General features: G+C 41.4%; 1 protein-coding gene and 1 long non-coding RNA gene across 2 annotated transcripts in view; one reads left to right on the forward strand and one right to left on the reverse strand.

Annotated features, from left to right (window-relative positions):
* The window catches only part of LOC117951900, a 23,944-nt gene extending 20,702 nt beyond the window's left edge, over nucleotides 1-3,242 (forward strand). The window contains exon 3 of the long non-coding RNA XR_004658277.1: nucleotides 3,124-3,242. This is a non-coding gene — a long non-coding RNA (uncharacterized LOC117951900). The remainder of the gene's footprint in view (nucleotides 1-3,123) is intronic.
* Nucleotides 1-14,580, reverse strand: part of glra1 (glycine receptor, alpha 1) — an 85,673-nt gene that overhangs the window by 53,256 nt on the left and 17,837 nt on the right. The gene's annotated exons all lie outside the window — the stretch shown is intronic.

Raw genomic sequence — 14,580 nt, forward strand, 5'->3', positions numbered from 1 at the left:
CATCACTTAAATATTATTGTGTAATCTGTTACAAAATAATTTTTGAGTTCTATGAACTTATTAGGGTTTACAGTGTACCCAGTGAATGCAGATCTAAATTAAAGTGGCACTGTTACAAACTAATGCTTTACCATAATCGCTCCTCTGCAATACAGCTCAGCACTTTTCATTTAGAGAAATGTGCTAAAATGTGTAGAAAAGGTGTCATTATGTAGAATTTGTCTATGAAATAATTAGATTGCTGCATACACATTTTTTGCAAAACTTTTGTACTGTAATCCTGTTATATGTAATCCACTCTTCATCATTCATCAGATCATTGTATTTAATACTGTGCTGAATTATAGAATGTATTTCTTTTTTTTAAGTCAAGGGGCTGCATGAGTCATATTCACACGCACACACACACACACACAGACACAGACACACACAGGTTGTGTTTAAAGTCCCTGGTTAAATTCAGTGTCTAAATCCACTTGCCGGCGGCTAGCTGCGGCTGGGGTGGGGGGGTCTGGAATATTTTGATGGCCAATTATTCTCCCTGTCACAGTCTGAGGACTGCTGGAAGCCGCTGGGGAGGAATATCATCTGAGACTCATTCACACACACACACACACACACACACAAGCACGCCACTGTGGTTAAGCCATAAGAGTAGAATCACAGGGTTGAAGATGTATGGCTAAGCGGGAAAAAAAATCATTAAAGCTAGCCGGAGGCATCCGCTCCCTACGTGGCTTACATGTACAGCATCTAATTAGAACAAACCATGGATTACTCACAGGGCTGGGTGAGGTAATAAAGATGAAAGAATAACACGTCCACATATTTACTGTAATCAACCAGGTTTCAAGTGCAGCAAATGAAACTGGCTGCAGATGAGATGAGTTTTTTTCCACAGTAGCTAAAGAGAAATCCGTGCATGTTGTAGCTGACTGGGGAGATCGGGACACTTAAACTGCCACGATTAGAGGTTCAGTTACCTCAATGGTGAAAGATAACCGGTGCTTGGACTTAGGGAACTATGGAAGTCTTGTGGTCAAAGCAGGGGTTTTTAACAATTTCTTTGGCCAAAGACCCCTTATCTGAAATATAAACCAAGCAGCAGCAGTGTGACGTTGCATATTAACCAGGCCCTACAACAATGTGTGTAATGCATAGGCTATTCCAATAATAATAATTGTCAATATAATTTCATATTGCATGTTTTAATGTTATAAGCGTCGACAATGGTCTCAGGTGAGAGCTACTTGTCACATGACCCAGAGACGTGAAAATATATATGTTTATATTTTTGTTAAAGCAGTATATTAAATTAGATGTATTACCTACCACCATTAAGTTGTTTTCTGTTCAAAATATTTATAAACTATCTGGTCATGCCAGATGTGATTAATCCACACATTTTTGAAAAAATGCAATTACCCATTTCAGCCACCAGGGGGGCAGTGCTGGATTTGATGCACGAAGATACGACTATGGTGGCTAATAGAGTACTGTTGCCCTCCTAACAAACCACACCACCATGCATCAGTCTCTCCTCCGTGAGCTGATATTCCCATTTTCAGCAACTACCATACGCCACTGAGGAAACGTTTTCTTGGCATAATAAATACATCATATGTACCTTCTTTTAGAGAGTAGTGATGCTAAGTATCAAGAAAAAAGTATACACATGCGCATAAATCTACTATGTAATGGTATTTCATAAGGGTTAGGTCCAAATATGCACTGCTTTCTGTATTATGGATTGTTACCTTTCTATTTAGAGAACACCAAGCATAACTTACATAATACATATTCAATTATTTTCTCAATTTTTTACAAAAATAGAAATGAACGATCCCTTTATTTGGCACTACAGGAGTTGAAGCAAACTGGGTGTAAACGCACTTGGATAAATAGACCGTAGACGCTTCCGGGTAAATAATCACTCCAGCTACACCACCTGTCTGTATCCGTCTGATGTATACAGGCTCGACAAACCCCGTGAGCACAAGCTCTGATACGTCTGAGTACATCAGAGGCTTTATCCATGAACCGGCTGGTATTACATTCCCACTGTGTTTTTTTACTCAGAATGGCTTTTGAGGTCTAACTCAAGTCCTCTGACACATTTACTTTACATCCTGGATTTGTTCAAAATGCCTCCTTCAAAGTCCTCTCGCTCTGTGGCGGGGAGGAGGGGGGTGCGAGCGGAGGGAAATCGTAATTTGTCTTCTTTTGACGTCCCCTTGCAGCGCGTGATGCAGAAAACCTGAGGAGGAGAGGAGGAGAAACTATCTCCCCCCCTCTGAAAAATCTCCTCCCTCTGCTTTGCTCCCTCTTTTCTGGCACAGCAGTTCATTTAATAACCATCCAGAGAGGGAGAGAAGGAGGGAGAGAGCGAGAGAGAGAGAGAGTTTTCGATATAGCTTTCCAATAAAGACAGAAGACGTGGGTGCAGGAGAAAATGACAGAAAGGAGAAAGAAGCGACAGCTCATTAGCTGTCATGGAGGGCAGGCTAGCAGTGTGACTCACCGGCAACTGTAGATGCACACTCATTTTTGTCTCAGTGTGTGTGCAACAAATGGCCTGAACCACGCACGCACACATTCACACAGCCTCAGGTGATTTCGGACCAAGCTGACAAACGCACGTCTGTACTTTTATGGACAACTTGTAAGTACACTCAATGACATAATGCTTTGGATAGCCTCTTGAATCGTCCGACGTCCTCTACATTAACAACTCTCCAGATGAAACTGTCAACACGTTTAAGTTCCTAGGCTTCCACATCCACATCCTCCCCCTGACCACCTGAGGACAACACAGACTGTGGATGCTTTTAAACGTGACCTTAAAACCCAGCTTGAACTATAGCACTTTTCTTATAGTTTCTGTATACCTATTTTTTTTTTCAGGCTCTCAATGTGTTATTTTTTTAGCACTTACCTGTTTTATCATTTAGCATTTTGGGATTTGCCTAAGTATAAAGTGCATTACAAATTTTTATGTCGGTTCCAAATATTGGCTCAAGAAAATCGTCAGCCTGTATCGGTCATCGGCTAAGGCTAACGAAAAAAAGAAGAAAATCAGTATCGGCACAAAAGAATCCATATTAATCGATCAATAACACACAGTGTACTATCTTTGTGAAGCGCCATCATTGACATAATGCATTCCCTAGCCCCTTACCCTAACCTTAACCATCCCAACTAAATGCCAAACCTTAACCAGTACCCTCACCTTAACCATAACGTCATTCTAATCCTAATCCTTAAACTAAGTCTTAACCCTCAAACAGCCCTTTAAAGTTGTGGGTTCCGGCAATTTGCCTCCACAAAGGTGTAGGGACCCCACAAGTGTAATGTATTCCCTGTTTTTGGACCCCACGAATATAGTTAAAGTAGAGCACACACACAAGGACAATAGCAAATATACAGTTAGCAATAAAACACACACAGCACTTATTCTACTTTTTGCAGATATAAATGCAGGTGCATTGGGGCTTTGCATGGAACACACACTTGCATGTTAAACTCAAGTACACATAACGTATGCATGGGGCTTACATGCTGCACCGCACTCACACAAAACAAACATTAACACTCATTAACATAAGGTTTTGCACGCATACATACTGTCTGCACGCTTCATTGCTGTTTAACCTTTTGGAGCTGATAACATTTAAATATGTTCTACACAGTCCTCTGCATGCATCCACAGTTGGTCTTTGTTGGCCACCGTATCAGCCAATCAACACAAACCAAATCCGTTGCCTGGATGATGAAATACCAAAATGTAGTTCAAACTGTTAACCTAAAGGTAAGTTAGTAAATGGACTTAAACGACCAAACTATACACACAGAAGTGATTACTTTCATAAAACTATATTGAAGGGTTTCATAGTGAATGTGAATATACAAAAATGTGTATTAATTATTTAGACAATCCTGTGAATGTTCTTGTGAGATACAATTCTACTCTACCAGCCCTTAGCATGGGAACTTAAAAGTAAAATTCACTGAATATACACGCAATTACTCACCCTCTCTAAAACACACACACACACACACACACACACACACACACACACACACACACACACACACACACACACACACACACACACACACACACACACGCTGAGCTGGCCTGATGAGGTGCGCGGGCGCGAATAAATCCCCCGCCTTCTTCAACTGAACTCCAATTTCATTAAAAACAAGCGACAACAGCAATAAAGCTGGATGAAGCAAATGGCTCGGCCTCAGCACTTCTGCTAACTGCAGCCACTGCAGCCTCTTACTGAACAAATGCTCTAAACCTTCCTTGAGCTCTCAAATTTCTGTGTCACACTCACAACATAAGCTGTAGAAACAATTTGTACAAGTCTGTGCTGTTATACTACGTTGCGCGAGCCCCTTACCGGCTGCATTGATTCAACAAAATAAGAAGTCCTTTCTTTGAAGCTTCTGGAAGTTTGCTGAAAGACATTTGAACTTTTTGCTTCGACAGGGAGGGCTTAATGAGGCATTTCATAACTCCATTCACATTTTCTTTCTGACACATATTAAGATTCAGAGGTTTGAATCAACATGTCATCCTCCTGCTGTTCTTTGTGTAAATGCCATCTAAAAACAGCCCTTTATTGCACTACATTTACAGAACGTTATACCTTGAAGAAAGTTGGTTTGATCCCTATTAGGGGTTGGCTGATATGGATCTTTTAATGCCAACACCGATTTTCTTTCCATCAGCCTAAGCCAATGACTAATTGGGGCTGCCGATTTTCTTGAGCCGGTATTTGGTGCCGATACTGCTTTTGCTCCCTCAATAAAAATGGGAACCCTGCCACACTGGATTTGTTTTCAGATATCATCCAAATAACGTGTGCAATGGGTGTACTGCATATGGTTAACTGTGCGAGGGTAAAAGGCTTTCATCAACATCTACAACAGATATCATATATAATCAGGCCATCACAAAATGTCCTTTGTCTACACATTTAAAGAATTTAAGAAAACAATGAACAGTAAAAAGTAGCCATTGAATTAAAGTATTTGATTTGTAATTAAGACTGCCATGGTGCTAGTGTTGGGGGGGCAGTGCAACACAGAGCTGCCTGTGGGCGCCTATCTGTAACTAATGCGGGGAAGAAAAATATACACGCTACACGCCGATACACGTAGAAATATGTAAATATTGGCCCGATATATCAGCCAGGCAATAAGATGGGTCTATCGCTAATCCCTATAACTCTTTAGGTTAAATAAATGACGTTTCAACCACACAATGTTCTATTTCAACAAAGGGTTGATGTACTATTTGAGTTGTATTGCGCAACCATCAAGATCACTTTAACGCATGTTTTTTCCTCCATGTTAGAAGAGGGCAGTAGTTGCTGTGTGCAAGACAATAGTTTATATGATTACAAAGGAGATACATATAACTATACTGATATGCTATAATAAAGGAAAGTGTAAAGGGATTTATTTTTTCAATGGCAAAGCACTGCTATAACACACAGTAGTTGGCCATAATCTCCAAAAGAACTACTTCCTGTCCCTGTTCTGCACGTATTCCACAAGTGGCCCTGGTCTAGAAGAAGTCTCCCAGCTGATCCTGCCTTGGACTGACCAAAGCTGGAGAAAGAGTTATTTAGCTGATGTGATCTTACCGAGCTACTGAGCATGTGCAGCTCCCAACAAAGATAGTATAGAAGTGAGATGTCTCACTTTGTAGCTAAAACAAGTGAGATGTTTCACTCTGTAACTAAAACGGAGACCTGAACACACAGGATGAAAAGACGAGCTGCAGCAATGTGCAGAATAACACAAATATGGTGTTTCCTATTCCTACCTATTCTGGTACAACCTCAAAATAAAATGAAGAACCTGAAAAGGAGCAGAATAAGGGCGCTTTAAGCTTTCCGTTCCAATTGGAGCCACTCCTACTACAAATGCATGATTAAAGTGCACACTAAGCAGCAGCTTGCGCCACATCCACCAAAAGCCATATGTTAGGATGATATAGCAGGTGCATAAAGGCTGCAGGGAGCACTGCTGATGCCAATGTAGTGGTGGATCTCAGATCCAGCAATGTCCAGTTGATGCTAGAAATCATTATGTCTTATAAACAGACCCAATAAGAAGTGATGCCTATGGTCTATGTGATGCCTTTTTCTTAGAGGCAAGAACAGAGACGCTGCTATACACTTTGAAATAAAAAATTACGCCCAACGTGTTTCTTTTTTCCCTCTATTTCAACTGCAAAACAATGCTGTTCTGTGGTTTACACATTTATTAGGACAAATAAGGAAGTAACAGCCCAAACACAACAATCTGTGCATCCTGGGAGAGGAATTTCCAGAGAATTTCTTTTTCTCCGAAGCGAGGGTGCTGTATGCTGTACAGATTGTAAAGCAAATTTGTAATATTGGGATATATGTATAAAATCTAGTTGACCAACAAGTAGATTCAGCCAACATGCCTGCAAACAAACAAGTCATTTCCATTCTAACTGAAACAGGAAGGCAAAAAGAGGGCATGATGCATTATCCGTGAAGTGAATTACCTTTCCCCGTTCATCCTAAATGGACCAAGGAAACACTCGAGACTGTATTATTCAGAAGAAAAAGACATTAGTCGGAGACAGTGTGTCGTTCTGATTGTGCATCAAAAAGTTTAAAGCCAGGACATTATGCCTTGGCACACAAAGCTTTGGGCTTCAGAAACCGGAGTGCGCTTCAGATCTCGTGCCAAAAGTCAGCGTTTGGTTCCTTTTCTGAAGACAATCTTTCCAAAACTAAATAGCTTTTGTTTAGCAGGAACTTCCCAGACCTTATCCTGATCTGAAAAAAGGAAACGTTACATGGAATTGCCTTACAAACACGTTTTCTCATTCAGGCACGTGATTTGTGATTTGTTGTACAACTGAATACATCTGCGACATCCTCTGTATCTCACTTAAGAGTTTTCCATAAAGAGATGAGAGGGGAAACGTAAAGTGCGCCCAATTAGTCGTTACATTACAGCGTGCCTCCATTTTGCAGAGAAATTGTTCCCCTCTTAAAAGCAGGTTTAAAATAGTCGCAAGCGGGTGTCCTCGCATACGCCTCCTGGTGAAATAGCAGCAGTGATCCAATCAAGGCGATGACATGGACCAAGGAAAGAGCTGAAAGGATTTTCGCCATAAATATCACACTTTCAGTTGAGTGAACACAAATTCATTAAGAGTTACAGATTAAGAAGCCAGGCAATATTACAGTTACTGGGAGAAATCAAAGATGACATTGAATCTCCGACTCAGCGTACACATTCCCTTCCAGCAGTTGTTAAACTCTGCGCTACATTACCAACATTGGCATCAGGATCATTTCAAACAGTCACAACATCAGCAGAGGGGATATCGGCACTCAGCCGTGTCATAGCACAAGTACTTAATGCTTTAGTAAAGCGCAATTTAGGGTATAGTGGGTGGAGAAAGGCGCTGATGTCCCGATGAACCTAGGTTTTGTAAATACGACGTAAGCGGACGTTGGAGATGGTGCTGATGACGCTATGTTTGCAAAGGTGCGTACATGAGCGCCTCAGAGGTCTCCGCGGCATCTATCCGAGCCTCTGTGCAGTCACGCCTAAGCCTTTGGTGGTGGCTTGATCCCCATCTGCCATCAATGACTCAGCCAACAATAGCCTTCCTCACTTCCTCACAAACAGAACTGGTCGGAAACACTGCAGCGGTGTGAGCTGTCACAGCTCACTTCATGCTGAGGCGTCTGAGCTGTGCGTGTGTGTGCGGAGCAGATTTAAGTTTTGATGAGCTCAGGAAGTCAAACTGCCAGATGTTGTTGATGGATGGGGGGAAGCTAATCTATTAGACAAGTGTATTTTTTGAATAAGAATAAAGATTTCTGTGCAGATTAATTAACAAATATAAGTGTGTCTCAATTGTAGTAACCTTTGCGAATGTCATAGCACATTGTATCAGAAATCATAGAACCCCTTCAGATAGATTATCATACTGCTGTTGTCATTTTGTTCATGCTTGCGATCATTTAATGCTTCAAAGAATTAGGTTTTGTAGAGGAACGGCATAGAAAACAATTCATAAACCTTTGGTATTTGAAGAAACCATAAAACACATGGTGGTGTTTTCCGCATGTGTTATCTATCTGCGATGCCTAAAAGCTCACAATTTGGAGATACACTTTTCACCGCACAGCAGAATGCCTTCTATGGTGTTTCCACAATTGCAATTTCAAACCCAGAAGTATTATCCCAAGAAAAGACCAAGATATCATATCTGAGTCGGAATGATCAATTCTGAAATTATATCAAAATGTGGTGTGACCGCGGTCCGTCATAAGGCAGTCCATACTCCTACAACAAAGAACATTGGTATGTTCATGTGGTCACACCAAAATTATTAGCATTGCTGTTTTCTTAAAAAAACTGGAGATAAATCCCCCAAAAAGATACTGTTGCAGACACAGGGTATTTTATTGTCCTATTGACTGGTTGCTGAACACACACACGGTGGGTCTATTGGGATATGAGGTTCAGGTAAAGCCCACCCACACAACTCATGCTTTTACAAGAAAGAGTATAGGTGGTACAGCCGGTATGCTCCATTATCAGGCCTTAGGAGGGTTGTAAAACGGGAGGATTGTCTCGGCCCTGCTCTATGCTTTATTTAACTCTCGCCTCTCCTGATGCCTAATTTGCACTCCTGTAAGTGAAACCTCAGCACGGCAGCGGCGAGGCCAAATTTCTTCACAGCTACAAACAAAGGGAGAAGAAAAGTCGCTGGCTACAAATTATATGACTAATGCTCTGAATTACGCAGGATCGTCTCTTTCTGCAATTGAGCTGCCTTCAGCAAAAAATACTACAATGGCTGCGAGACACTAAATATTTATAGGGCGTCGTCTGTGAGGCTATATGGTCCGGGGAAAGCGGTTTTACTTTTTATTGAACTAATATATATTCCCCACACATGCTCACGGAAGTTGATGAACACGGCTCATTTTACAAGCAGGACTGAGGGCGAGAGAGTTTGACAGAGAGAGAAAGAAACGGCAGAGGAAAAGTAGAGGGTTGTTTTTCCATCCCTATTGCTGTTTTTCTTCCTTTATGACCAGACACAACAGCTGAGGAGGTGATCATTTTGGTCTTATCCTCCATGCATAAACATCAGACCTGAAATGCCAGCGAGATAAATAATAAAAGGGTTTCCCTGGGAACTTTAAAGAGTCATAAATCTCCTGCCTCGGTAGGGAAACAGTGAAATAATGTATTTTATCAAACGCTTAGAGCTTTATATTCCTGGAAGTTACTCGGCTCAACTTCTAAATAAAAAGTTTGCTAAAAGCTCATAAAAGACACCCTGTTCAAGAAGAAAAAGGCTTTCGAAAGGTAGACTGGGTAAGCCCCGCCCACTTTGCCGATGATTTGATTTAGAGATTAGAGATAATACAGAGCAGACTCCTCACAGCAACTCTCAATCTCAAATCCTGAAAGATTGAGCTCAGTCTGGTGATAGCCAGACTACTTCAAAGACTCTTTGGCCACAAATGCGAGTGTTTGCATATATATTCTGGCATCTTTCATGTACTTCTTTCACTGGAACATCAACCATCTGGTTCTGTAATGGTCAAAGGTTTAAGAACACGCAAATACTGGATGAACACTTCATTCTGAAAGCCTTGGGCATTAATGTCCTGCTCTAATGTTAATTAATGTTCTTTCAGCCTTTCTACCAAGTTGAAACCTGGCTGCAGGGATTTGCTCCCTGCTCCTTTTTACGTTCTGGAAGCTTTTCCACACACTTGTTTCCTCCTCCTTTTCCCAATTTGTTTCTCTTTAAATGCTATTAAATTGAATAAAACAACCAAATTCAATGAAAGTAGGGAGCTGATCATTAATTTTTACTTGTGACGAGCGTTGTAGAGAAACATCCATGTTATTTGTTCTAAAATTTCTGATACACAAAATAGGTCAAATTTGACCCGAGAACAAGGGGAGGGTTAACAAAACTTTCAAGGGTGTTCCCTGACTTTCTGTCCATGCCTACAAGCAGGGATACAAGCAGAAAAAAAGACGGAGAGTAACTTTGAGCCTGCTTCTGCTACTGCTGTTTAATTTAATGTCTTTCCAATATTAGATCCAGACACGACAACGGAGGAGGAGATAAACATGAAGGCTGTGAAACGCCGGAGGGAAAGTAAGTGCTCGAAAGCTGGGAAACATTAAAGTGCTGTCCGTCTCCTGACTATGAAACGCAATTGAAACAAGACTTGTTTTTACTCCTCATCTCTTCCGTGTGTCTACTTTCTCTGAAGCGATATCAAACACCTGAAGAAAAAAAGAATTCTTGTTTGTTTCTGCCTTTATTCCCGTGCAGATGCCGCATCCCTCTTCCTTTACACAGACATCTCTCATTACTCTCCCACATATAAAAGAGTATACCTGGCTCCTCCTATAGAACAATAAACCCTTTTGGCTTTACGCAAGGCGGTAAACAGTGCGGTTGATCAGTGGCGGGGGGAAAAACACTTCCTGTCACATTTTAATTGGAGTGGTGAGATGAGGAATAGCGCTTTCTCCTGCCGACATATTCAACTATCCATCAACGCCTCTTCATGGAGTGAATTTTAGGGGAAAACTTCATTTTCCTCCCCAGCGAGGTAGCAGAAATGCCATTATGATATGTTTTACTCCTCCTCCTCCTCCTCCTCCTGCTCTCTCCTTCTTCATAAATCTATTCCTTCCTCCTTTGCTTTTTTTCCACCTTTCACTTCCTGTCTCATTGCCCCTGTGCTCTTGCTTCGTCTCTCATTCAAATTCTCTCTTTTAGCCACAGGGTGTTCAAGTTTCATTATCACATGAAATGTATTCAAAGTGGGAGGCAAGAGAGGAAGGCAAGATGGATGGATGCATGGCAGCCTGGTCAAAAATCACCTGAGGCTGTGTGAATATGTGTGTGTATATATTTACTCAAAATTATGCCTGCAAGCATTTTCAGTTTTTCCATGTGACGTTATTTGTACCCTGTATGTTTGCAGTGAGAATAATTGTGTGTGCACCTGTGTATGTGTGTGTGTATGTGTGTGTGTGTTTGCAAGTACACATTTCCTCTCTTTCATACCCCCTCTGTTTATATGCATCTCATCTAGGAATTCATCCTGGGCCAAAGCACCCTGAAAGTCTATCTATCTATCTATTACATCATACTTAGTCACACAGTGTGAGAGCCTGAAATTGAGGCTTCACTGCTTTTTGCATTGAAGGTCTTAAGGAGCATGTTAGGGCTCGTTAAAATTATCCTAAAAATACATACATAATCGGTCACTTTCCTGAAGAAAACATATTGCCACATGATAGTGAACCGTGCCTGCAGTGAATCAGTAAGCAGAGTTCCTGGACCTACCAGGCCAGGTATGACTGGCAGCTGCTTGACTGCAAAAGGACAGGAATCAATAGCAGGTCTACGGCTGCAACGCGACGACGGAGACGAGGTGACTGGAGCTTTATTCCACTGGATTACTGAAAGGTAGTGATGCTGCAAATACTCCTCTGATGTCTGTGTGTGTGTTTGTGTGTGTGTGAGAGAGAAAAAGAAAGTAATGTGAGCAGTGTGGTGTTAGTATTGGCACTGGGTTAGTGTGTTTTTGTGTGTGTGAACATAAGCGTATGTGTTTGCTTGATCCTTCCTTTTTTTGTTTGTATGCCTGACCGTGTGTTTGTGCAGATGGACTGTTTGTTGTTTGTGTGCATGTGCGTGCATGTGTTTGCTTGTGCGACCACGTTAGTGTGTGCGTGTGTGATGCTCATCTGCTCAATGAGTCAGTGTGATGTGATGCTCCGCTGTTAGCTCAATGCTTTTAATCATCTTGAGAGGAAGGTATGTAAGATTAGTGGAGTCACACACACACACACACACACACACACACACACACACACACACACACACACACACAGCCACCTTGTCCCTCAAACGCTCGCGTGCACTCAGCTTCAGCGATAAAACAGGTCAATTTGATGAAGTTTCAAGGAAACATAGGTTTTATAATTTGAATACATTCATTGTAGTCATCAGAAAACCATTCAAAAATCTTTTTCAATTCATTTAGAATGTGTGTTGTCTCGACTATGAAATGAGAGGGTATAATAAACGGACGGTTGGATTTTCAATTTGAACTTTCTTCAATTTCATTCGACAGCTGACAGACAACTGACACAGTTCCTGCGCGTTTGTTTTAAACACAATTCTCATTTTGGACGAAAAGGTTTAATCAACCCTCCCTGCAATACAGCACACTTAATTAGAGAATCTACTCTGTTCTTTTACTCTAAAAACGACATGAAGGCCGAGACGATGATGAATCCACAAACTGATTTATGTTTTCTTCAACAAATAACTTCATGCAATATTTACGCTTTGCAAATTAGTTTTCATTGCTTTAAATAAAATCCATCCATTCATAAATTATTCAAAGCCATCTTTTCACTAAAGGTTTTAATGTTTTTCATGACACTAAGGGCCCTATCCTGCACCCGGCGCAGTGCTAAGCCAGACCCAAGACCTCTTCGCCAGTTTAAGGCTGAGGCAGTGTTCAGTTTTCCAGCCAGCACCCAAGTCGTTTAAATATTAAATGCATCTGCGCCCATCTGTGCACCCATGGGTGTGCTGCTCTTACAGAGAGGTGTGCTAAGGTGCATTCTTGGCATATTGCTATCTTGACGCAGTGGGAAGTGGTTGTGCCATTGACCAACAAAAACCTGGTCTAAAGTCAATAGAGCAGCATTTCATTGTTATTTTAACAGCGCATTAGTGAAATGGGCCTAGGCTCGTGCACAGCACGCGCACACTATGCTTGTTACACACACACACACACACACACACACACACACACACACACACACACACACACACACACACACACACACACACACACACACACACACAGGGAAGCGCAGCAGCACACAGATATGCAAAAGATTCCAAATAAAATGCGCCAAGGTCCAAACGCACTTGGCTGTTAAAGGGAATGGGAGATGACCTCTGATTGGTTGATTGCATGTTACGCCCAAAACACACCTGTGAATTAACGAAGACACTAAGTACAAACCTTTTGAATCATGCGCCCGGCATTGAACTATCAAAAGTGGATTAGGACACCCCCTGATTGCAGCGGTGCCATGCGCTTCACGCCGTGTGCTTAGATCGTTGAAATAGGACCCGAAATCCCCACGTTCAGTAGCTGGTCGCTTAGTTTCTTATCCTCGATTAAGGAACAAATCTTATCAACAAATCTTATTATAATCTTAATACAGATACGGCATATACCGTATCTGTATTTCACTGTAATATGACATCCAAGTCAAGTGCCTTTGATAGAGTAGAGTGATTATTTAAAAATTATCCAAACTTGCTAAAGCCTTTGAGACTGTCCTTCTGGACACTGTATTTGTGATCCGTTTAAAAAAAAAAAAAAAAGAGCTTTTGTGTGAAACTAAATTACGGGGCTTGGGGCGTGCACACCCACAAAAGACACCTGATCTCAACAAACTGATTAAAAAAATTATCTAAAAGCGGCAAGAAATACATAAAATCAATTAAAATCATATCCGCACACTCAGCTCAGCAGCCTCTCTCTCTCTCTCTCTGTGTGTCTCTCAGCATTTCTGCTGTGCATTAAATCTGAGTATCCCTTCTATCAGCATGCAGTGAAGACTTCACTGCCCTTCCCGATCACACACCAATGTGTAGCAGATTTCTTCTTCAAAGCAATGTGGGATTTCCACATCAGAGACCGAGGCTTGCATCCCGCCTCCTGCCAACCGTCAACACCGGTTTCTTTTAAGCAAGAAAACAATATTTTTCCACCCTTAACCATGTCGTTTTTGCTGTCTTAGCTTAACCCCACTGGAACTATATATCAGACAACAATCCCAACAAGCATTCCTGGAGGGCCTTGACCAATGACTTGTTTTGTCGTGTAGGTCTGAGGATTTGTTGGAATTTCTTTAGTTGAGGGAAACCCTGCAATCTCACCCAAGTGTTTTCTTTCCTACAGCTGTAGGCCTGCACGATTAATCGTTAAAAAACCACAATCTCGATTCACTCTGTTCGATAAATTTTTTTAAATAACTTTGATTTAAAAAAAAATAAAAATAAAAAAGACTTCTGTTCTCATTTAACTTACCGAGCCGACTGCATCCCAAAGGTTAGTACTTTCTTCTGTGAGTTTTAAACTACCTGTATAAGCTCCAAAGCGCTGCAATGCTCTCCCTTCTCCTCACTGAAGCCTTTTATTTTACAGGCTTGTGGTCATGGCTAAGGTGCTATAGGTGCAAAAACAAATCTATGTCTGGAACTGCCAATATGTTTTGTTTTGTCATCGTCAAAAAAAAAAAAAAGGGAATTGTGATATCATTCTAAACAAAGTGATTCATATTTTTCCCAGAATCGTGCAGGGCTACCATGCAGTCACATTACACTCTTTAAAATAGGCCATTTGGATGGTTGTTAAACTGTGTGTGTGTGTGTGTGTGTGGGTGTGTCTGTGTGTGTGTGTGTGTGTGGGGGGGGGGGGG

The sequence above is a fragment of the Etheostoma cragini genome, chromosome 10 (genome assembly GCF_013103735.1).
Source record: "Etheostoma cragini isolate CJK2018 chromosome 10, CSU_Ecrag_1.0, whole genome shotgun sequence".
Lineage (NCBI taxonomy): Eukaryota > Metazoa > Chordata > Actinopteri > Perciformes > Percidae > Etheostoma > Etheostoma cragini.